The 22,012-nt window shown below is 47.0% G+C and overlaps 1 long non-coding RNA gene across 1 annotated transcript; it reads left to right on the top strand.

Moving 5' to 3' along the window:
* Positions 1–14,502: 14,502 nt before the first annotated feature.
* LOC111098600 lies at positions 14,503–21,354 on the top strand. Its single transcript, XR_005368352.1, has 6 exons — positions 14,503–14,641; positions 15,014–15,509; positions 15,743–16,345; positions 16,882–17,158; positions 18,493–19,003; positions 19,632–21,354. It is a non-coding gene; the product is annotated as an uncharacterized LOC111098600 (long non-coding RNA).
* Positions 21,355–22,012: the final 658 nt, after the last annotated feature.

Genomic DNA, 22,012 nt, shown 5'->3' with positions numbered 1-22,012 from the left:
CAATTATGAGAAGAATTTCCTGAAAGTGAGTTTTTATGAGAAACCTCTACCAGACATTGTAAAATATGGTTCTATTTTGTTTCTTCTCCCACTTTAATTCAAGTTTTGTTTTCTCATTAAAAAAAGAAAATAGTTGATCATTACCTCCTCATTTACTTTGTTTTAAGGAAGGTCAAGGGAATGAGTCTAAAATTGCATTTAAATTTTGCAGGGGCTGGGTTTTTACTTAATTTTCTTTTCATGATAAATATTATTTTATTAGCTTGTCCAAGCATCATTACTAAGGTTATATACATATTTGCATAGCTATTTTTTATGCTTCTAATTTTCCGGGAATATTTTATTAGCTTAAAAGTGCACAGTGAAAAATTTTTCTCTTCCTCTGAAGACTGGCTGGCTGTGGCATAAAAATGATGAAAGTTTTTATGTGCTTAGTCCTCAGTGGATCTCTAGGGAAATCTGGAAAGAAATGACAAAATAACTAGCTATAGTGACTGAAAAATTGCATTTGTTCAAATGTAGGATGGAATTTCATAAACATTGGGATTCGCATAACAATTTATATGACTATAGAGTTTCATAAGCAGGAAGTATTGATGTTTGGTATGTACATGGCTAGAGTTTTGGTACATCTGTTTGATAGTGATGCAGGTGGAGTTTGTTCGTATATATCGATGAGGCTGCAGTCAGATCTTTTTTATTTTCACCTCTTACACCTTCTGTGGTGAAAGCTAATCAGAGCAAAGGAACCACATGGTCTTAATTCAAGTCCAAATTCCTTAGGCCTCTTGATAAAGCCTTACGGTCGCTAAGTTCAATACACAGGCAAGACAGAAAAAGTTTGGCTCTTAGAGTCCAATATGTTCATCCATTTTTCGACGAACCGCATCACTCCTTCCCAGCTTCTAAAATGTCCTTTCGGACCAGTTTGTTAAAAGAGGTCAGTCATTAGCGATGTTTTACAAAAACTTAGCTATGTCGTTGTTTGAATAAGTCGTTCAAACTTGGAAGCTTCCTGCTCATATGATTCATGTTCCTCTGCACATGGAAAACTTACCCTGTATTTTCAAAGGCCATCCGACTGTTTACTGCTTTTGAAAAGAAACGTCACTCACAGTCCAGGTTTCATATGTTGTAGGTATACTTTTGTGAGACTCCTAATTATATGGTTTTCCCACAGGTCTTTATAAACAACGCTATTTGCCTCCTTTTCTCCATAAACTGTGTTCTCAGTAGGGACCCACCCTATCGATGACAAATGCTCCCTGTATATGTTCTCAAGCTTGCCTCTGATTTGCATGATATATTCCGGCTTAGGAATGTGTCTCTAAAAATCTAAACGGTTCTTTAAGAAAAGGAAAGTGCCCACTGGAAGTGAATAAAACTCACAACAAAGATCAGCTGGGAAGTGTTCAACGTGCCTTGTTTGCCTTGCTTTCTTCAGAAGCCACTCCTGTCAGTGGTCAGTTATAATAAAGGAAGAACAAAGTTCCTTGATGTGTACTGAAAAAAAGCTGCCTGCAGTTCCTTTCAATTGCTCTGTTGCCCAGGCCGGCCGGCCTCCAGCCAGAAGCCAGCAGGCAAAATTTAACAGCCACGCTTCAAAATGTTAGTAGCAGCGATCAATGCGTCCATAACTCTTCGCCCTCTAGATATGGGGTCATCTTTCAATACTACCCCACTGTCATATACAACATTTGTCTTGTCCCACATTCAACTGATTGTGTCAAACTATGGAGTGACTCCATAATACACATATACAATAGCACAATGAAAGCAATAATCTCCAACCCAGTTTCTTTCTTTGTCCGAGTGCTATTACAAAGTTTCCTGCAGCAAGGAGGAGCTGGGGAGGCCGCGACGTGCTCCGGCCCCGCAGCGGACGGCAAGGGAGTCCCAGCCCCGGAGGCCGAGGGACAGAGCGCCACCCGCCCTGGCGTGAGCCAAGCATCCGGCTCCTCCATTCCCTTGGGAGCCGGTTTGGTTTTCCAAATCCCAGTGGTCCCGACTTCCATGACGCAGAGCCTACTTTCTTTCTTGCTCACAGAAGTATCTTACGCTAACGCTCATGTGTTAGGGCCACAGACACAATAGGCGGTGTAGACAGCCGACTACCCACCCTGGCTTTTTAGCTTCCACGACCAAAACGAATCCCATGCGCACGAGAGTGCGTCTCCTGTTGTTGCAACTGACCCCGATTCACAAAATCATGGTGAGGTGTTCCAGGTCTACTCGCCTCAGAGTTTTTTCGGGTTGGTTTTTCTCTGCGTAAAAGGCTTCGAGAAAATAAGTGGGTTTGGAGAAATGATGGCATTTTTCTTTTGAATAGACACCTGCCATAACGGGTGAAATGTCAACAAGTCAATAGAGACCATTTAATTATTTAGTCGCTGGAAAGGTTGGCGAGGCATTTAGATCCAAGCCGGAATGACTGGCTAAAATAATACTGGGAAGCACTGCGCTCAATTTGGAAGTATTGCACGAAGCAGAAATTTATTATGCTAAGCAACAGTCACAACTTAAGAGCCGTGATAAAACACCCCGGCGATTAGGATTTTTCTGAAACTAGTTAATTTTTTGAGACGACTGTTTCATTTTACGGCGCTATTGCGGGGTTTCTGAGCAACTAGAGCCCACCCTTGCCGTGGTGACAGTACGAGAAGAGTGACAAAGGAAGAAATGGGTTTCAGGAGAACGGTGTTCTTTGGAGCCATCAGGAGCAGTGCTTTGTGCAAGAATGTGAGCCGCTGCACGAGGAACGTGAGAGTGACCACCCAAACCAGACGGCGGCGTGGGGTGGGTGGAGAGGATCCTAACCTAGGCGTGGCGAATAACGCGTGGTTCTCGTACGCCACAGAGCTGAGGAAGTCGCTCGGAGCCGTTAGTCCCCCCCAGAGTGTGTTCAGAGAGACGGCGGATGTTGTAAAGATCTCCCCCAAAGTCAATTGTCTCCCAGCAGGCCAACGACGCTCTTGTACCACGGCTACAAAGTACGTGGGGTTTGCAGCCACACTGTAATATTTTTATAGCCCTGCAGTCACCATCTATTCCATATACACAAACATCCGCGTACCCAGAAAATAATTGTGGATAATTCAATGTTCAGATTCGATAATGGATGCTCAAATAAATATGAGAATTCCAAGCAAATTTGTGCAAATGAAAAAAGATTTCCTCTGACATAATGGCATGGTGCAAGGCTGTGTGTAATGAGCTGTAATTTGTCTGGAAGAGCATTTTAAAGGGGTTGATCCATCCACTGGAAGGCCAGCAGCCGCTCCAACTCTTGCAGCAGTGAGCCGGCCTGCCTCGTCTCAGAGGAAATTACACCACAAGCAGGCCAAATTTCTGACAACTTCCATAAATTATTTCAGATTTTCATATTTCAAATTTCATCTGCATTCATCATGTGAGTTTGACTGGGGAAAAATGTCTAGGAGGGGCTCTGCTAGCATTCAGTGCAGCAGTCCCAGGAGCCTGCCCTGGGACTAGATAATTTAATTTCGTTTTGATTAGATTATTCTTGCTGCAGTCTACTGCCAATCTGAAGTATTGTGCCTTCTTTTCTACTTAACCTTCCTGCCCCACGCCTGCTCCAGCCTGCATGCAGCTCTCTGTATTGCAGAATAGATTTGAACAATCAAAGTTAGGAGTTATTATTTTGCTTCCCATTGTCCATCCTTATAAAAGCACACATCTTTCACGGGGCTCCCTCTTCCCAGAAATCAGATTACTTCTTTTTTTTAGTTTGTAATATTGTTTACCATTTTCAGTGGAAAGTGCCCTGTAATTTAGGTGGAAAAATCTAAAATCATTACTAAATCTCAGGATGATGCAATAGCCCACAGATGAGGATCATCTTTAAGACAACTATAATCATCACTAGGCGATAGACAAGAGACTGAAAACAGGGAAATAATGAATACACCCATCCATTAAACTAAAAATCTATTGTAAACCAAAGTTATTTTTCAACCCTTTACCTAATGGTCAATGAAGAAAACCCTCTGTAATCAGTCTTCAAAGGCAGGACATTAGAAATTCAGGATGCGAGCCCTGGTAAACATGCCAAAGCAGGAGCATGATTAACTCATAAAAAAATACTGGCGCGAGAACAAAATAATCTGGGAAACAGACCCCGTAACATTCTTCAAGATTCTCTTAAATTAAATTTGGATGCACAAAATGACGATTAACGGTAAATACCGACCGGGGGTACCTTGGAACGCATGATCACCATTTCCCCCTCTTTTTCAGAAAATGACTATATTTACGTAGGATTCAATAACCAAGGGACACCAAAAATGCTTGTCGCTTACTAAGTTAGAGGCAGGATTATTAGAAACACAGATAACTAAACAAAGCTAATGTTGCTTTTTAAGTAATATCTATCACTTCCTCTTATTGAGTTATTTCTTTAAACAATATAAGTTTTTCTGATGCTATGTGTCTGAACTGAGGACTTTAGGTTCTTTATTGTTCTCCATTTTGATGAAAAAAATTGAATTGGGGTCTGTTATATTGAATTTTGTTCAGTAAATATACTGAAATCATATTTTTGTTAGAAACTATCAATAAATCCAGTATAAGAAAAGTAATAAGATACAAATATGAACAGGACCTTTGCAAAGGAAATATTACAAAGAGAGTGCGCCCAGAAAATATATTAGGAAGGTGTTTTTTCCCTCGTGCTAGGAGAAAATACAGAAAGAAGGGCATGAAACTGTGTTATTTTTAATACAGATTCCGTGCTTGAAATAAAAACTGTTCTAACGGCTCTATCACATGGTTCAATAAAATGGTTTTTGCAGTATTGCGGCCACAGAAGTACAGTAGGAGCCCAGATCTGTTCTCCTACGTCAAGATAACTTACTAAAAAGATACCGCGCTTGAGAAATAATTATGACTTCCCCAGATTGTGAAAATTCTGAAGTTTTTGCTGTCCACGTCCTAGGTACCCCTGTGGCCTGTAAGTCTCCATTATTTCTTCAGGTCGACTTTAAGGGCGTGGGCGGCAAGATCGTCTATGATCAGAACCCCGTTATTTCCTGTCATAGCATCCTAGGAAGAGAGGTGCACAGTTTAATCAAATCTAGCTTCTTACGGGTAAATCTTTGGAGGCGGTGGGTGGGTTTGTCCCCCCTAGTGTTGGGGGATGTTGGAGGTCGAGAGAAAAGCACTCAACGTGTTGAAGCTTCTCCCCCCGCTGCGCGTGTTTAATGGAATTAATCCCGTGGAGAAGGAAGGCCCCATAAGCTTGAGGCAACCTTCCCCTGGGGACAGTCCCCTTTCACTCAGTCTTCCCTTGCTCTCCTGGGAGGCGATACCCCGGGTGTCGGTCCCTTGGGGCATGAAATGTTGCCCTAGTGTCTCCACGTTTCTTTCTTTCTTTCTTTTTTCTTTCTTTCTTTCTTTCTTTCTTTCTTTCTTTCTTTCTTTCTTATTTCTTTCTTTCTTTCTTTCTTCTTTCTTTCTTCTTTCTTTCTCTCTCTCTTTTTTTTTTTAAGTATTGTTATTTTAAAGTAACCTCTATGCCCACTGTGGGGCTTGAACTCACGACCCAGAGACCAAGAGTTGCAGGCTGTCCTGCCGCAGCCCGCCGGGCACCCGGAGTCTCCACTCCTCGGTGCAGCCTGGACCTCAGCAGTTTAGACCCAGGAGACATGAGTGACGCCCACTGGTGGGTCAGCTCCTCGACCCCGGGGTTAGCGGCAGCATGAAGGGGCCTTGGACAGGGAGAAGGTGCAAGGGACGGGCGGCGACCCAGTGTTTGCAGCTTGTCTTGAGGCTCTGAATCTGCTTCTAATAGAATCACGTGTGCGCGTTTTTAAGGTTCTCGTCTCCTGAAGATCCCTGTGCCTTCATGTTGAAGCCGCTGTGCCATTTGGCAATGGGGACTGGCAATTAAGCTTTTTGTACCCAGTATTCAAATTTGAGAATGTCACTTTATTGCTTTGATTTTTAATTATGGACCATGTCAGCAGAAAGCCTTCCGCGGAGTGCAGTGAAAGGGAGAAAAATAAATAAATAAAAGCCCGACCTTCTTTCCTGGAAATGGCAGTCAATGAAGGGAAAAGCGGCGTTCCTAGAAACGTCCCACTTGGACTGCAGCGAAGGCTCCGGTGGGCCCACGGCGGGCTGTAAACCAGGCGGGGCCAGGCGCCGAGCTCCAGCTCCAGCGGACAGGACAGGATTCCGCATCTACGTGGCCTGAGGGCCGGCAGGCGGGTTCTGGTGGGGCTGGGACTGGGTGGGTCCTGGGACAGGGTGAAGCCCCCGGGGCGGCTCGGCCCGACTGCCCGAGCCCTACCCTGACCCTGTCCTGGCACCTCGGGGTGGGACCCGGGGGCTCTGTGACTGTCCCCCCCACGCAGAGGAAGCCCCCCGGGCCACCTTCCTCCCCCAGGCAGCCCGCACCGGGTGCTTCGCCCACTTGGCGGGGGGGCTGGGTTGGGGCCGTCGTGCGGGGCCAGGGCACGGGCCACAGGCCGGCCACCGTGGACGGGGAGCCCAGGCGCAGGTCACAGTCGCAGGCCCGGGGTGCTGCTGGGAGACGAGCCCCCAAGCTGCGTGGCCCCGGGGGTCCCCTCTGCGGGCCAGCGGGGACTTTCCTGCCCTGGTAGAGACCTCTCAGGCCGGGCTGCGCGGCCTCCACGGCGTGGCTGGGCAGATCAGGTCATTCGGGGTGTGCAGGGAGGCAGGGGACACTGCCCGCCGCCCGACACCTTCCGGGCCCTGAGACGGTGACCCAGCCGGGTTTGTCTCGAGCTGCGAGGTGTGGCAGGAGTGACTTGAAAGGAGTAATAGAGTGTAGACGTCTGTGGACTTTGATTCTCTCTTGCAATCCAGCAACGCTATGTGCCTGTGCTCTTGGCCTTGCTTTCGTAGGTAGCGGCGACATCGCCGTGGGTTACAGCCCACGTCCCGGGAACCGACTGTGTCACCAAGAGTGTCGTCTGCTGAGGAGGCGGCAGTGTGAACACAGCCGATCACCGCTAGCCGGAAGGACCTCGAAGGCATCTCCCGCCAATGTGTGACGTGCCAGGACGGTCACCAGGCTGGGCCAGCGCTCACACACACCTGCAAACTAGCCATGTCCCTTGGGGGCCTGCCCTGCTCTTGGCTTCTGGGGCCCGATCCCCCCTGCCCTTGCTCACGTCTGCGCCGCCCCGCCGTCTCCCCGGCCTGCACCTGCCTCCTTCCGTCCTGTTGCCTGCTGCGTACCCCACGGCCGGCTCTGGAGTGTGCATGTTGAGGCCGTCGTGGGGGCTCCTTGCCCAAGTATCTGAAATGTAATAGTTAAGTATTTATTTTAAATTGTATTCGAGACTCAATTTGTAGAAGTTGTGATGCTGGGATATTATTGGTCAGCGCTAAGCTGACGTCGGAATATGCATTTTCCAAAAATAAGTCAATTTAAATAAGACACTGAGTATGTAAGAGTACGACGATATGACACAATGGGAAGAACTCATGGGGGGCACACCAAGGACTGACGCTGGATAGACCAAATTTTGCTAAAGACACTGAAAATGATTGGGTAAGCTTTATTCCTACCCCAGGTAACAGCACACGGCAAAGTAACAGCGGCCCGAAGTCACAGAAATGGAAACCGTTTGCTGTGGAAATTCCAATGATAATACGGATATGTCTATTTTATTTATTCATCTTTGTTCCAGTGTTGCTGTTGGTTGTGTCTCTTAGCTCTGGCTCGTGGTGTCTTGAACTTGTGTGTTTTGTGATTCTTTTTCTTTTCTCTTTTTTTATTTCCTTTTTTTCTGTGAGCACTTGCTCATGAGGTAAGTCCTTGGAAATTTCTTAGACGTCTAGTTTGAGGGGTGACTTTTTCCTCCCCCCCCCTTAGGTTCCTTGGGTGAACTCCTCGTTCAGAACTACTTTATTTTTATTTTTATTTTTTTAATAATAAATTTATTTTTTATTGGTGTTCAATTTGCCAACATACAGAATAACACCCAGTGCTCATCCTGTCAAGTGCCCCCCTCAGTGTCCACCACCCAGTCACCCCCACCCCCCGCCCACCTCCCCTTCCACCTCCCCCACCCAGTTCGTTTCCCAGAACTAGTTTAAACTAAATTCGGGTCTTGAGGTGTTTCGCACCTCTGAGTGCTGTGAATCTGAGCTGTGAAGGTCTGTGGGGCCCGCCTGGGGCTCTGAAGCCTCGGGGCGGGCGTTTCTCCCTCACCTCCTCTACTCGGTGCCCAGATTCGCACAAGGCAGTTTTCTCCCTCTCTTCTGGAGGGTCAGTTTATTGCTAGTTCCCTCCGACTGGGGCCCTTCGTCTCTCATGCCCCTTGTCCCGTGAGACCTCACGTTTCCAAGCCTTGAGTCCTGTGGCCTCAGCAAATGCCTCCTGAGGGGGGCGGGGGTGTTCTCTTCAGGACCCTAAGCACTTTTCTGGATTCCTGCTTTATTAGTTAATTTTGGTCTCGGAATGTTCCCTATTTTACTTATTGATACATTTAAATTTTTAGAAAAAGTCATGAAAGAGTATCACAGGTGTCTGGGGGAATGTACGCGGGCACCTGCACCCCGGAAGGCCCGTGTGTGTGCACTGGGGCCAACCCCGCGTGCATGTCCAAGCCCAACAGCTGCATTCCAACATAGGGCCCCAACACCAATACAGATGCAGAGTCGCCGAGGGACGCCCCTGAGGCCGTTCCCTGCAGTCTTACTAGTAAGCGCCTTAAAACTAGGAAGGAGGCGAGTCCTCCTCCGCAGGAGAACGGCCCCATCAACGGGGCATTAGTCCTCGTGTAGTGTCTACACCTCTATGCAGGGCTTGGGAGTGAATAAACCGGTTACAGGGAACGGCACGAACGTGTCTCAGGAGCGTCACTAGACAACCTGGACTTAGAAGTGATGGCACGGGGCGCCCGGGGCTCAGTCGGGGAAGCGGCTGCTGTGGGCTCAGGTCAGGATCCTGGGGTCCTGGGATCGAGTCCCAGGTCGCGCTCCCTGCTCAGTGAGGAGTCTGCTTCTCCATCTCCCTCTGTCCCTGCCCCTTGCTCATGCTCCCTCTCAAATACACAAATAAAATCTTGAAAAATAGAAAGAGAGAGAGAGAGAGAGAGAACATACAGCATGATCCCACGTATACAGAAATTCAAAATCAGCAAATTGATCTATGATGTTGGAGGTCACGGGGGTGATCGAGGATTAGTACCTGGAAGGGAGCGCGAGGGAAGTGTCTGGGACGCTGATAACTTAATTTCGATTTATGCATTTCGTTATTTTTAGGGAGGTGCGGGATTGATGTCGGAGGGATTGAGGAGGGCGTAGGGGGAGTGAGTGAGTGGGAGGGAGGATTAGGGCTGTATTGATTTCTGTTATTTTTTCTTGATGGTTTCGTTCTTTATTTTTTTTTTCTTATTTCTAGTTCTTTCTTTCTTCTTTGATTCTGTTTGCTTTCTTCTTTATTTCGTTCTTTTTCTTTCTTTATTTCTTTTCTTTGTTTGATTCTTTCTTTTTTCTTTCTTTCTTGCTTCTTTCTTTTCTTTTTTTGCTTTCTTCTTTCTTTTTTCTCTTTCTTTCTTTCCTTCTTTTTGTTTTTTTGATGACGTATTTCTAATTCTGGCTGCCAGTTACACAGATCTGTTCAGTTTGTGACAGTTCATTGATCCGTATACACCTCAGATATCTGCATTTTTCTGAATATATATTAGGCTTTTCTAAATAAGATAAATACTTTATGCATGGTTTTGAATTCTCTCTAGTGGGAGGAGTGGTCGGGGAAGCACTTTGTCACCCTGCAGGTAGTGAGACTGTGTGTTTGGCTTTCCATTGCATCTCCAGCATCTAGCACAACACTAGACCCGTGGTAAGTGTTCAGTAGGTATGTGTACAAGTCATACAACTGAAGCTTATTGGTAATGATTAATTAATTAATTAATTTTAATTTTTTACTTATTTATTTTAGAGACAGTGGGGAGGGGCAGTGGGAGGAGAGGAAGAGCGAGGGAGAGAAGCAGACCCTGTGCCGAGTGGAGAGCCTGATGGGAGGCTCCACTCAGCGCCCCGAGATCAGGACCTGAGCTGAAATCAAGACTTGGCCGCTCAGCAGACTGAGTACCCAGGCGCCCCCGGAGTTGGGTTTTTAAAACACATAATTACCACTTGACCAGGTTTCTTCATTAAAAGAAAAAAGAAGAAGAAGAAGAAGAAGAAGAAGAAGAAGAAGAAGAAGAAGAAGAAGAAAGAAGAAGAAGAAGAAGAAGAAAAGAAGAAGAAGAAGAAGAAGAAAAGAAAAAGAAAGAAAGAAAGAAAGAAAGAAAGAAAGAAAGAAAGAAAGAAAGAAAGAAAGAACAAGAAGTATCTGATATACGCCTTTGGAAATACAGTGGCTTCTTCGAAAAGCTGTGGGCTGAACAGATTACACTACTTTATTCGGTCTCAGGAAGTTAGGGGTGAGTGAGGAAGGCTCCCATCGGTTCTCAATTTAGAAGGGAACAGAGCGCTCTGATGGGGGTGGAGGAGAGGAATTCTTAAGTAAGTTCTTTTTATTTTGGATGTTTTGCCCTTTGCCATGTCAGTTCCTTGAACAAAGAGTAAAAGTAATTTCCCTAATGGGAAGAAACGGAAAAAGGAGTCTTTAGAAAAGTTCAAATTATATTTAGACATGAAGGACATTGACTTGAGAAAGTTAAACCTTATAACAGAAAATGTTATAGCTCTGCAGGGAGACCTCGGTGAGTGGCCATGTGACCTTGACCGCGCCTCTCATCCTCTCCGTTTCCAGTTTTCTTACTTGTAAAATGAGGAGTGAGCGCCAGGCTTCTTTCAAAACTAAAATTCTATGATTATGCAATTCCATCTTTTTGTAGGAAACATTGGATCAAATTACTTCAAAAATGTGAATTATAAATCATCGAAAAGGAAAGGTGGTTTCTTTGACTTTAAAGTGACAAAATGCAGTATGATTTGGGATAAATTTTACATTGCTTAATAGAGGCCTGTTAAAGGGGCTTGATTAAAAATTAGAGAGGATTTGTGACTAGAATATTAATTCTTTGAAGATTTTATTTATTTGAGAGTGAGAGAGCACACAAGGTGGCGGGGTGGCAAGGGAAAGCGACAGGCAGACGCCCTGCTGAGCAGGGACCCTGACCTGGGGCTCGATCCCAGGACCCTGAGGTCATGACCTGCTTCACCGACAGCCCCCCGGGTGCCCCTAGAGTATTAACAGCTTACCTTTTCCTGGGCATTTGGGCTAGGGCCGCAGCGTGGAGGCTGCCGCCCGTGGGCCTGCTTCCTGCTCCCGGGCGCAGCTCCGCTCGCCTTCCAGCCTCCGTGGGTGAGGGCACGCCATGGGGCCCGGGGCGGCGGTAGCAGAAGTGACCGTCCCGCTTCCCCGCCTGGCCCGTGGCACCTCAGGCCCGGGACCTCAAGGCTTTCGCCCTCCTCTGAAGCGTCGTGACCCTAGAAGCCACGAGTTGATGGTAACAGGCCACAGGGAAGGGAATCGGGCCTGGATCATCCCTCGAGGAGAGTTCGGGACGGTCGGGAGCCCCTGTTTTTTTCTTTCCACCAACAGGAAATAAATCCGTGTCGTGTCTGATGGATGACATAGGTTGAGCTTGCAACTATGAATGCACATTAACTAAACAAACCCTCACAAAATGTGTCTTAAAAAGAGAAACCGCATGAGGCGCCTGGGTGGTTCAGTCAGTGGAGCGTCAGCCTTGGGCTCAGGGTGTGACCCCGGGGTCCTGGGATCGAGTCCCGCAGCAGACATTCCCCTTTCCCTCTGCTGCTCCCCCTCCTTGGGCTCTCTCAATCTCTGTCTCTCAAATAAATAAATAAAATCTTAAAAAGAAAAGAGAGAGAAACTGCAGATTGAAGAGAATACTAATTCTCAGTTTATAAAAATTCACTGAGCCGCACACTCACAATATCTGATTTTTTTCTGAATGAATATACTTTTTCTAAAAGGGAAAAAAAAAACGCTTTAAGTGAATTTTCTGGCATTTGCAAGCAAAACTAAAAGAAAATGGCAGAGCTGACACTTCTATTTCTATAAAGAACAAATTTTCTAACAAGAAGATTGTCCTCCCAGCGTTCTCCAGGGACCGGACCACTGGTCATACTACTGACGTTAGAAGGCAGCAGGGTAGGTGGGAAGGCCACGGGCTTTGGATTCCATTAGGTTGTGTTCAAGTCCTGCCTCTACCACCCAGTGCCTCAATTTTCTCATCTTTAAAGTGGAGCTAATAATATGCACCCTGTTAGGTTGTTAGCAGTAAAACATACAACTGAGAAGCGTGAGGTTGAGGGTAGGTCGCTTAGACTTGGATCCAGGCTCAGTCACCTACTACGGGCTGGGGGGAGATACTTACATTCTCTGTGCTTCAGTTTCTTGTTCTGGAAGATGGGGACGATGGAACATCCTTGGGGAGTTAACCTGAGCACAAAATGAGTTAGTACAAGCAGAGTACGTATGGCAAGGCCTGCCCAGAGGTGTATACATGGGGCGGGGGGGCTCAGTCGGTGAAGCAGCCGACTCTTGATTTTGGCTCAGGTCATGATTTTGGGGTCCCAGGATAGAACCCCGAGTTGGGCTCTGCCCTGAGTGTGGAGTCTGCTTGAGATTCTCTCTCTCTCTCTCTCTCTGTCCCTGCCTTCAGCCATGCTCTCTCTCTCTCTCAAGATGAATAAATAAAATCTTTAAAAAAACCTCGATGTATGTAAATGTTTATTTTATTGCTAGTGTCGCAAAGAGTGAGTAGACCCTGGACGAGAATTTCCCCTCATCGTAGACACTCATTAAAGGCAATAGTGCATTATCCAGAGATGTTTCCTGATACTTGTCTGTACATAACCATGACACTAGTTCAGTTTGACACTTTCCACATGCACAATAACCTGTCATCCAGAAATGTCATTTTAACCCACTTCGGTTTATCCAATATGTGCTGGTCCGATGTGAAATAATTTGATTCTATTATTTAACAGGTTATTGCATTGAGAAAAAATAAAGCATATGGAAAGAAATCTGTCTTCTCCATGATCTTATGCGTCATGTTCCCCTCCTCCTACCTGGTGATATATCAAGCCCTAAACTCTCATGATGAAGGTCAGAGATGTTTGCCCCCGCAGCCAGGAAGGATTTGATGGAATCATCCTTCTACGAGGCCAGACTACCCTTTTTGATTGTGTCCTTGATCAGTAAAACTTTTAAAGCATGCACTCTCAAAATTATGGGTGAACGGCACACGCTTAGTGTTCACCTGAGAGTGTCTGTAATTATATGCTGTGCACTACTCCTCTTATATGGTGTTGAATTACAACACACACACGAAAGTCAACAATTTAGCATGACGAAATAAAGGAGGTTACCTATAAGGCAAGACATGCGTGATGGCTTCATACCATCAGGAACCAATGTCTCAAGTCTCAATATTATAGTTAGGGTGACGTTCAGTGTTAATGAGGGTACATGTCGATCATATTTATTTATTTATTTATTTTGTCGATCATATTTAAAATAGGATAATCTTGGGGCCCCTGGGTAGTGCAGTCAGTGAAGCGTCTGCCTCTGGCTCAGGTCGTGATCTCCCCACCACTCGTATGGTCTAAAATAAATGAATGAAATATTCTTAAAAATCATAAAATGAGGGCAGCCCAGGTGGCTCAGCAGTTTGGCACCTGCCTTCAGCCCAGGGCGTGATCCGGGGTCCTGGGGTTGAGTCCCATGTCGGGCTCCCTGCATGGATGAAGCCTGCTTCTCCCTTTGCCTGTGTCTCTGCCTCTCTCTCTCCCTGTGTCTTTCATGAATAAATAAATAAAATATTTTTAAAAAATCATAAAATGAAATGTGATATTTTTTGAGGCGCCTGGGTGGCTCAGTCAGTTGAGCATCTGACTCTTGATTTTGGATCAGGTCATGATCTTGGGGTCGTGAGACCCAGCCCCGCACTGGGGTGGGGGGTGATGTGTGTGTTGAGGGGTTGGTGCTTGGTGGGGAGTTGGCTTGATATTCTCTCCCTCGCCCATTGCCTCTCCCCCCACTCACATGTGCATGTTCTCGCTCTCTCACTAAATAAATGAATTTTTAAAAAATAGGACATTTCTTGATGACTTTAAAATGGTTTAGCTGAGTTATGTCGGGCCTGAGTAGATCATCTTTTTTCTTTTCTTTTCCTTTTATTTATTTGAAAGGGAGAGAGAGCCAGAGAGATCCAGAGCAGGAAGGGAGGGCAGAGGGAGAAACAAACTCCTGCTAAGCAGGGAGCCTGATGCAGGACTCGATCCCACCACCCTGGGGTCGTGAGGCCCTCATCTGGTTCTCATCTGCACGTGAGGCACACTCTGCCCTGATGCTTTCTCTGCAGCATCCCGGCGAGGAGAGTCATGACTCGATTTCCCCCAGCCGCAGAGTATTCTCCTTCTGGGTGTGGCCCACCTGGAGGAGGCCTCCACCTGCCTGGTGCTGAGGGGAACTTCCAGCCTGTTACGGAGCACTGTGCTGGACTCCATGGCAACCAACGGGTGGAGATGGAGCCCGAGGGTTAAACACTGACCTACAGAAGCTGGTGAGCTGGGCACCAAGAGCCAGCCGTGGGCACCAGCCCCACCTCGACCAAGTCCTGGCGCGGGTGCTCATGATTGTGTGGCCGGATGTCAGGTTGGCTGGCTTTCTTTCTTTTTCTTTTTTTTAAAAAATATTTTATTTATTTATTCATGAGACACAAAGAGAGAGGCAGAGACACAGGCAGAGGAAGAAGCAGGCCCCATGTGGGGAGCCCGATGCAGGACTCGATCCCAGGACCCCAGGGTCACGCCCTGGGCCTGAAGGCAGATGCTCCATTGCTGAGCAACCCAGGCGCCCCTAAGTTCATCCATCTTAACCTCAATTTCCCCATCCAAACAAAGCAGTACCACCTGGTGGACTAGTTAGGGTACACGACAGGTGCTTGGCGTGTGTGTGTGAGAGAGTGAGCTCAGCCACGGAGGCTGAAAATAGATAATTTTTTTCCTTGCTCATGTTAAATTTCAGGGACCCTGGACCCTGAGCTCATGATCTGTTCCTGGTGTTGCTATTATGTCTGGATCGAACCAGAGGAAGGAGGAAAAGAAAAGGAAAGGCACGCTGCTTTTCTTTCAAGAGCAAGACTTGGACGTTGTTTCAATCCTATTGGCCAAACCTTAGTGGCCCGGGCGGCCCATGGCAGAGAAGCACGGAAAACGTGTGTTGCCGGCGGCGCTGGGCCTTGCTCCCGGTCCCTAACTACTAAGGGAAGTCGGGAAAAATGGCAATTGGGGCACAGCCAGCTCTACCCAGAATACCTGCCTCTCGGGGTAGTTGTAGGGATTAAATACCATCATTTAGCACAGATGGAGCTCCCGGGGAGCAACAGACCCAGAGATCACTGTTATTATTATCAATCTCTGAGTCTTTCATTTTCTCTTTAGCAAAGCGAATATTGATCGATTGTCCTATTCTGTAAACAGCAGTGAGAACTGAGCTGTGTCAAGAGTGTCCTGACTCTCTGGTGGGTAGTGAGTGTGGAATAGCGTGGTAGTGACAGTAAGGGAATGGGCTTTAAAAAGTGTGTATGTGTAGATATGTGTGCATGTATTTATATCTACATTTGCAAGGAGTCATTTGTCTTCCATGTCAGGATTTTCTTCTTTCTTTCTTTCTTTCTTTCTTTCTTTCTTTCTTTCTTTCTTTCTTTCTTTCTTTCTTTCTTCTTTCTTCAATTTATTTAATTATTTATTTCAGAGACAGAGCGAGCAGAGCAGAGGGAGCAGAAGCAGACTCCGTGCTGATGCGGGACTCAATCCCAAGACCCTGAGATCCTGACCTTCCTGAGCCAAAATCCAGAGTTGGACACTGCCTCATGTTGGGATTTTCCAGGGACTAGTATCACAGCTAGGAAAACAAGGCAAAAAGAGAGGTCCTTGTATTTTTACCAAGGATATTAAAAATAAGATACCAGGAAATAGGCTGATGATGGGGAGAGCTTGAGGCCTGGGGACGGGGGCACTAGGGCAAAATGAAAGAGACCCGGATTGTGGATCCAAGCAGATGCCCTGCACTCGTGGGCTCGTGCTGTACTCACTCCCAAGCTCGTGTCTTATGGGGATACTTCTCGCTCCTCACCCCAATGTCTGTGGGTTGGCAATAGCTGTGCTTGGTTCTGCAAGGCTCTTCTCAGTTGCGCTCCCAGTTTTTCATCGTGACGCTTCTGTCTAGGGCGCATTATTGGGGCAGATGGTGGGAGCCTCAGAAGTCACACTGCATTGTGCAACTGCTCCCGAGTTTCTGTGTTTTCTCCCAGCTTTGCCGAGACAGAATCAGCACACAGCGTCATATAAGTTGAAGGTATAAATGTCTTGACTTGATGTGTGTATCTGTTGCAAAATGATGATCACCGTAGCGTTAGCCGGCGCCTCCAGCCCGTCACTTGCTACCATCTCTCTGTGTGGTGAGGACATTTAGGATCTGCTCTTCTAGCAGCCTTCAGGTAGACAATACAGCATCATTAGCCGCACTGCCTGCTGTATGTTAGATGCCCGAATTTGTTAATCTTATTACTGGAAGTTTGACTTTTTAAGATTCCACATATAAGCCACGTCAAACACTGTCTTCTGTTCTTGGTCTGACTTATCTCACTTAGCATAATGCCCTCGGGTTTCATCTAAGTTGTTGCAAATGGCAGGACTTCCTTCTTTCTCAAGACTGAATAACATTCCATCGAGGATGTATGTCCACACACACACACACACACACACACACACACACACACATTTCTTTATCCATTCATCCACTGATGGGCTCTTCCGGGGTTTCCATATCTGGGCCGTCGTGAGTGAGGCCACAGTAAACATGACAGCACACACATCTCTATGCGGTTGCAGCCCCCATTTGGAGATGGCGCGTCCACATGCTTCGTTGCCTGAAGCGAGTCATGGGTCCGAGCCTGGAGTTAACAGCGTAGAGGAGTATTTTCCGTCTTCCAAGAAAGCACTGTGAGGGTAGGAAGGGAACAAACAACCATGAACGAGTAACGTGGTCGACGACAGCTGAGTTCGCTTCTTACCTGGCTGACGTGATCGGGGCCTCACTCACCGCCTCCCTGCCTGGACTTGTCACATGAGGCGACCCCGCAAGCAGTTTCCCCATGGCTTGCCACAGGTGGGTTAGTCGGACGGCATGATACTGTGTTTCTGGGACCACCGATGGGTCAGTGTGGCCTGGAGCTTCGCGATCCCTCGCCAGTGGCTTCTCGCCTAGGCCACTGGCTGCGTGCTGGCCACACACGTGGTGTCTTCCACGCATCGTGATGCAAAACACGTCAGGCAGCGCTCACGGCCAAGAAAAGCACCTGCATGGTGCCTGGCTCTCAAGTAAGTTTTAATCCAGAGGCAGCCGTCGCCCCCGATGGATGGAGAGTGGCGCGGGTGGTCCCTGGGTTCACGGCCATGGAGGCCTCAGTGGGAATCGCTGGCAGGACACAGCTTCCCCCTTGGCAGCGTCAAAACACTCAACTGGCTGCTTCGCCGGTTTCCTCTCCGTGACCCTGTAGGGGTCATCCCCCCCCACCCTGCCCAGCGATCCGAGAGCTCTTGGGAAAGGGGCTGTGCAGACAGTCAGACAGTGTCCAGGCCCATGCTCGGTGCCGCCAGAGTCAACGCTGAGCGCAAAAGTACGTCTTGTTGTAGGGCCGATCGCGCTGTTTCTGTAGCCATTCTGCCCCTTAGCACACGTCTGCCCTGCAAGAGGTTCCTGGACTTGTGTTTGCCTGTGCGTTGCTGGGAGGACACGGGGCCCTTGCGGGCCCGGCTCGTGGTGCAGGCGGGCGGGGTGTGCGGCTGCAGCTCCCCGTGGCCCCAGGGCCCTGGCCTTGGCCGGAGTCCATCCTGGCTGCTCAAGAATCATCTTTTCTTACTGCTGCAGACATGAGCATTCTCAGTGTAGACCCAAAGCCCAGGGCAACAGCCTAAGTCATGCAAAGGCTGCTGGTCCCCCGCCCCCAGCCCCCAAATGTCCTGGGTCCTTAGGCTCCTTTTTCCTATGATCTCACTCTTATGTTTCTCTGCCACCCAGCCTTGGCTTGGTCAGGGCCCCGTGTCCTAAGGCCGACATAGCAGTTGTGAACACGGAGAAGTGAAGCTCTTTTGTTTTTTAATTAATTTTTTTAAAAATTTATTTATTTACTTATTCATGATAGACATAGAGAGAGAGAGAGGCAGAGACACAGGAGGAGGGAGAAGCAGGCTCCATGCAGGGAGCCCGATATGGGACTCAATCCTGGGACTCCAGGATCATGCCCTAGGCCAAAGGCAGGCGCTAAACCACTGAGCCACCCAGGGATCCCAGAAGTGAAGCTCTTAAACTACGAGAGTTGAATCCAATTTTTGCGTCATTTCGAAAACACAGCTTTAAGGTATAAAGTGATTTCCATAGCACGGCCAACCGTGGGTTTGTGCGACGTGGATTTAACCTCCTTTTATTCTTGGCTTCAACAGACATGTCCTGAAAGCCTTTTACGTGCGAGACACTGGAGACACAAGGACACATCAGGCGTCATCTCTGGCCCCAAGGAGCTTACGTAGTGCGAGGAGCCTGCTAGCCCAGGTCAATAGGACTCTGGGTTTTTCAGGGCCGACGGCTACTCTAACGGCTCGTACTGAAGAGAGAAAACCTGCACAAAAGCTCTCTGGCCATTAAACAGTGCTTTACACGCACACACCAAAGCATTGGCAAAGGCCTCTCCGCAAGCCCGGGACATACGATGAGCATCTCCCTGTGACGGGGACGGGGACTTGGACATCCTCACGACGGCAGACCGGGCCGCGCCGGGCAGGAACTGGGTCAGGCTTCGGGAATGGCAACTGCTGGGAGCCTCTGTGCGCCGTGGGCCCTGCGCAAGGGCTGCTGCGGCCTCCGCAGACCGTAGAGGGATGCTCCAGGCCAGCAATGCAGTGGAATGTGCTGTCGAGTGAGGAAAATGCAGCACAGTAGACGGTGTGATTCCAGGTGTGTGTGTGCAAGTGTTCACATGCATAGAGAAAAGCGGGAAAACAGTACTGTGGCTACGTTAAGGGCGGTTGTTTCTGCCTTTTTTAAAATTTAAGATATTTATTTATTTATTCATGAGACACAGGGAGAGAGGCAGAGATGCAGGGAGAGGGAAAAGCAGGCTCCCGACGTGGGACTCGATCCTGGGGCCCCGGGGTCACGCCCTGGGCTGAAGGCAGACGCTCAACCATAGAGCCCCCCAGGCGTCCCGAAAGTGCCAGCTTGAGTCTTGAGATTACAAGTGATTTATAATTTGGAAAATGCTTTTCAGCACTTTTTGAATTTCCCACAAGGGACAGGTGCTGCTAGCATAATCAGAGGTGCTGGGGACGGGTGCGGGTTTGGGATTTTTGTTGGTTTTGTTTTTAAAGAAATGAAAAAGAGTCTAGATCAGGTCATGTTAGTTCCAGGCCTTGGGTGGGCGGGGGCACAGAGGGGTGTGTGTGAATAATTCCAAGTAAAAGTATTTACATTATGAGGCGGAATTAAAAACAGAAGTTTGGTAGCTGATGGGATTTCTGCTAATGTAGACTTTTCCATCGAGGCTTGTTGAAGAGGCAGCCTCAATTCTTTTTATTTTTGTAAGCACTGAAATGAAAGGAAATCCAGCGCGCTCGCAGGGAGGGGATGAGCTCAGCTCTCCCAGACAAAACATCCTGCCTTTGGTGATTTTTCACTGCAAATCTGGAGAGAGGCCGCTGGGAGAAATGTTTGCTGGGCCGGTGTCGGAGTGAGCTCGTCTTCCCTCGCACCATTGAATTTGTGGAGTTAAGGAAGCTGGTCCTTGATCTCAGATTTCTAAATAAACTTGATTGTTTTATTTTAAATATTGCTTTTTTAAGAAAACATCATATATTTTAAACGTACTTGGAAGAAACAGAAAATTACGGCAAGAGCAGCAGTCTTACATATTGCCTTATTTTCTTCAGATGCCCCCCCATGTAGAAGTACTGGACACAACTGAAGCCATCTGTGAACCCCCACCCCAGTTCTACTTCCGCACCTTCCTCCCTAGTGGTAACCGCCCTAGTGATTTCAGTGGTTGTCATTCCCACGCATGGTTAGCAATTTTTGTATGCATTTTGCATCCCTAAACATCCAGACTTTTTCTTTTTGTTTTTTAAAATATTTTATTTATTTGTTCATGAGAGACACAGAGAGAGGCAGAGACACAGGCAGAGGGAGAAGCAGGCTCCATGCAGGGAGCCCAATGTGGGACTCGATCCCAGGACCCTGGGGTCACACCCTGGATGGACGCTGAGCCCCCCGGGCATCCCCATCCAAACTTTTTCTTAAGATTTTTTTTCTCAACTTTCTGGGAAGTACTTTTTCTAAATTCCTGCAATTTGCTTTTTTTTCGTTGTTGTTTCTGAGATGTATCCCTGTTGGCAGACGCCACCGTAATTTATTCCTTTTGGCTGCTGCATAGTATTCCACCCAGAGTGGAAATATGCCAGGATGGGTTCATCAATTCTTCCACTGAAGGACCCTTAGATGAGCTGCAATTCTGCTTTTGCTTTCGCTACCTCCAACAATGCTGCAATGTGTGAGCTGGTATCCTTGTCTGGAGTGTAAAACCCACGTGTAGGATGGCTGGGTCTTAGGCTCAGTGCATCTTTGGCCGACCTACCTGCAGCCGATGGCTCTTCCCGGTGTTTGCCGCAATATTCAGTCCCACCCTAACGGTGTGACGGTTCTTGCAGAGCTCTGAGATGGCCCATCTTTCTTTACATTTTTGCCAACATGAAGGGCGTGACGTGGTTTCTGCTTGTTGTCTAATCTGATGTCCCTGAGTGATACTCAGACCGACCACCTTTCTCTATGTTGATTGGCTTTTGAGATTTCTTTTCCTGTTCGTGCCCTTTTTATAATCTTTGATTACTCTCTGAATGGGGGTGGTTAGACGTTTTCTTCTTGGTTTATTCTCATTCTTAATTTTAAATAAGTAAGAAGAAGAAATCCATCCATCCACTTAAAATACTTTTTGAGTGAAACTCGGGTGCTAGATGCTATGAACGGAGCATGAAAAATGCATCATGTCTTATATGCCAAGATTTGATTCATACTCTTTTTGGTGATCGGAAGAGAAAACTTCTTTAACCTTACATAAGTGTTGCATTGGGGTGAACATTTACTTCATTTACGTTTTTGTCCTTAAGGTTTATATTAGACGATTCCTAATAATAATACAAAATTATGTGGTTACAATTATGGCTGTGTTGCTCCTTAATTGTCAAGATGAAGCACATATTCTAGAGTCTCAAATCAGAAAATAAGGGAAGATGGCCCTGCTCCCCAAGGTTATCTTGCACTCATTATGCAGCAGCACATGTGGGATGGTCAGGGGTACATGGGGAATGACTAATGCATTAATAAGGCTTGCGTGTACCTCCCACCCCCCTATAATTGCATTCCTTTCATTAGCTTTTACCCAGCTGGTCTGAGTTGCACAAACAAAATATTGTATAAGATCAGCCCATTGATGGTAAATTCGGAACAATTTTTGTAAAACTCTTGCCAAGTTACATACTGACCCCAGGGTCTTTAAACCAGCCAAAAAAATGTTAAGCAAAAACTGAATTAAATCTATTATCACAAATTTGTGCCCCATAATCTGATGAGACTTCCAGATGTCCAGCCCGAGACCATCTGCTGAATGTCTGTGGGCACACATTCTTGAAACATGTGCATGGATAAGAGTAACAGATCGAGGGCTTGGAGCTCTAAAACTCCAAGCAGTTCCTGCTTAGGAGAGAAGCTCACAAAGAAAAACAAGTAAGGGAGTTTTTTTTTTTTTTTTTTTAACCATTATTTGCTTTCTGTTGAATCGATCAGTTGCTTTAGTCTTGGAGTCAAATGGCTTTTTCAACACATAATAAGACAGGCTTATTTCTCTCGAAGATAATGGACTCTGTGATTTCAAATATTTTAAAAGATAACAATAAAACCCTTGGGAGTTAGCCGCTA

The sequence above is a fragment of the Canis lupus genome, chromosome 13, assembly GCF_011100685.1.
Source record: "Canis lupus familiaris isolate Mischka breed German Shepherd chromosome 13, alternate assembly UU_Cfam_GSD_1.0, whole genome shotgun sequence".
NCBI classification, from domain to species: Eukaryota; Metazoa; Chordata; class Mammalia; order Carnivora; family Canidae; genus Canis; species Canis lupus.
Note: the sequence above shows the minus strand (reverse complement) of the source record. Positions and strands in the feature narration are given on the sequence as shown.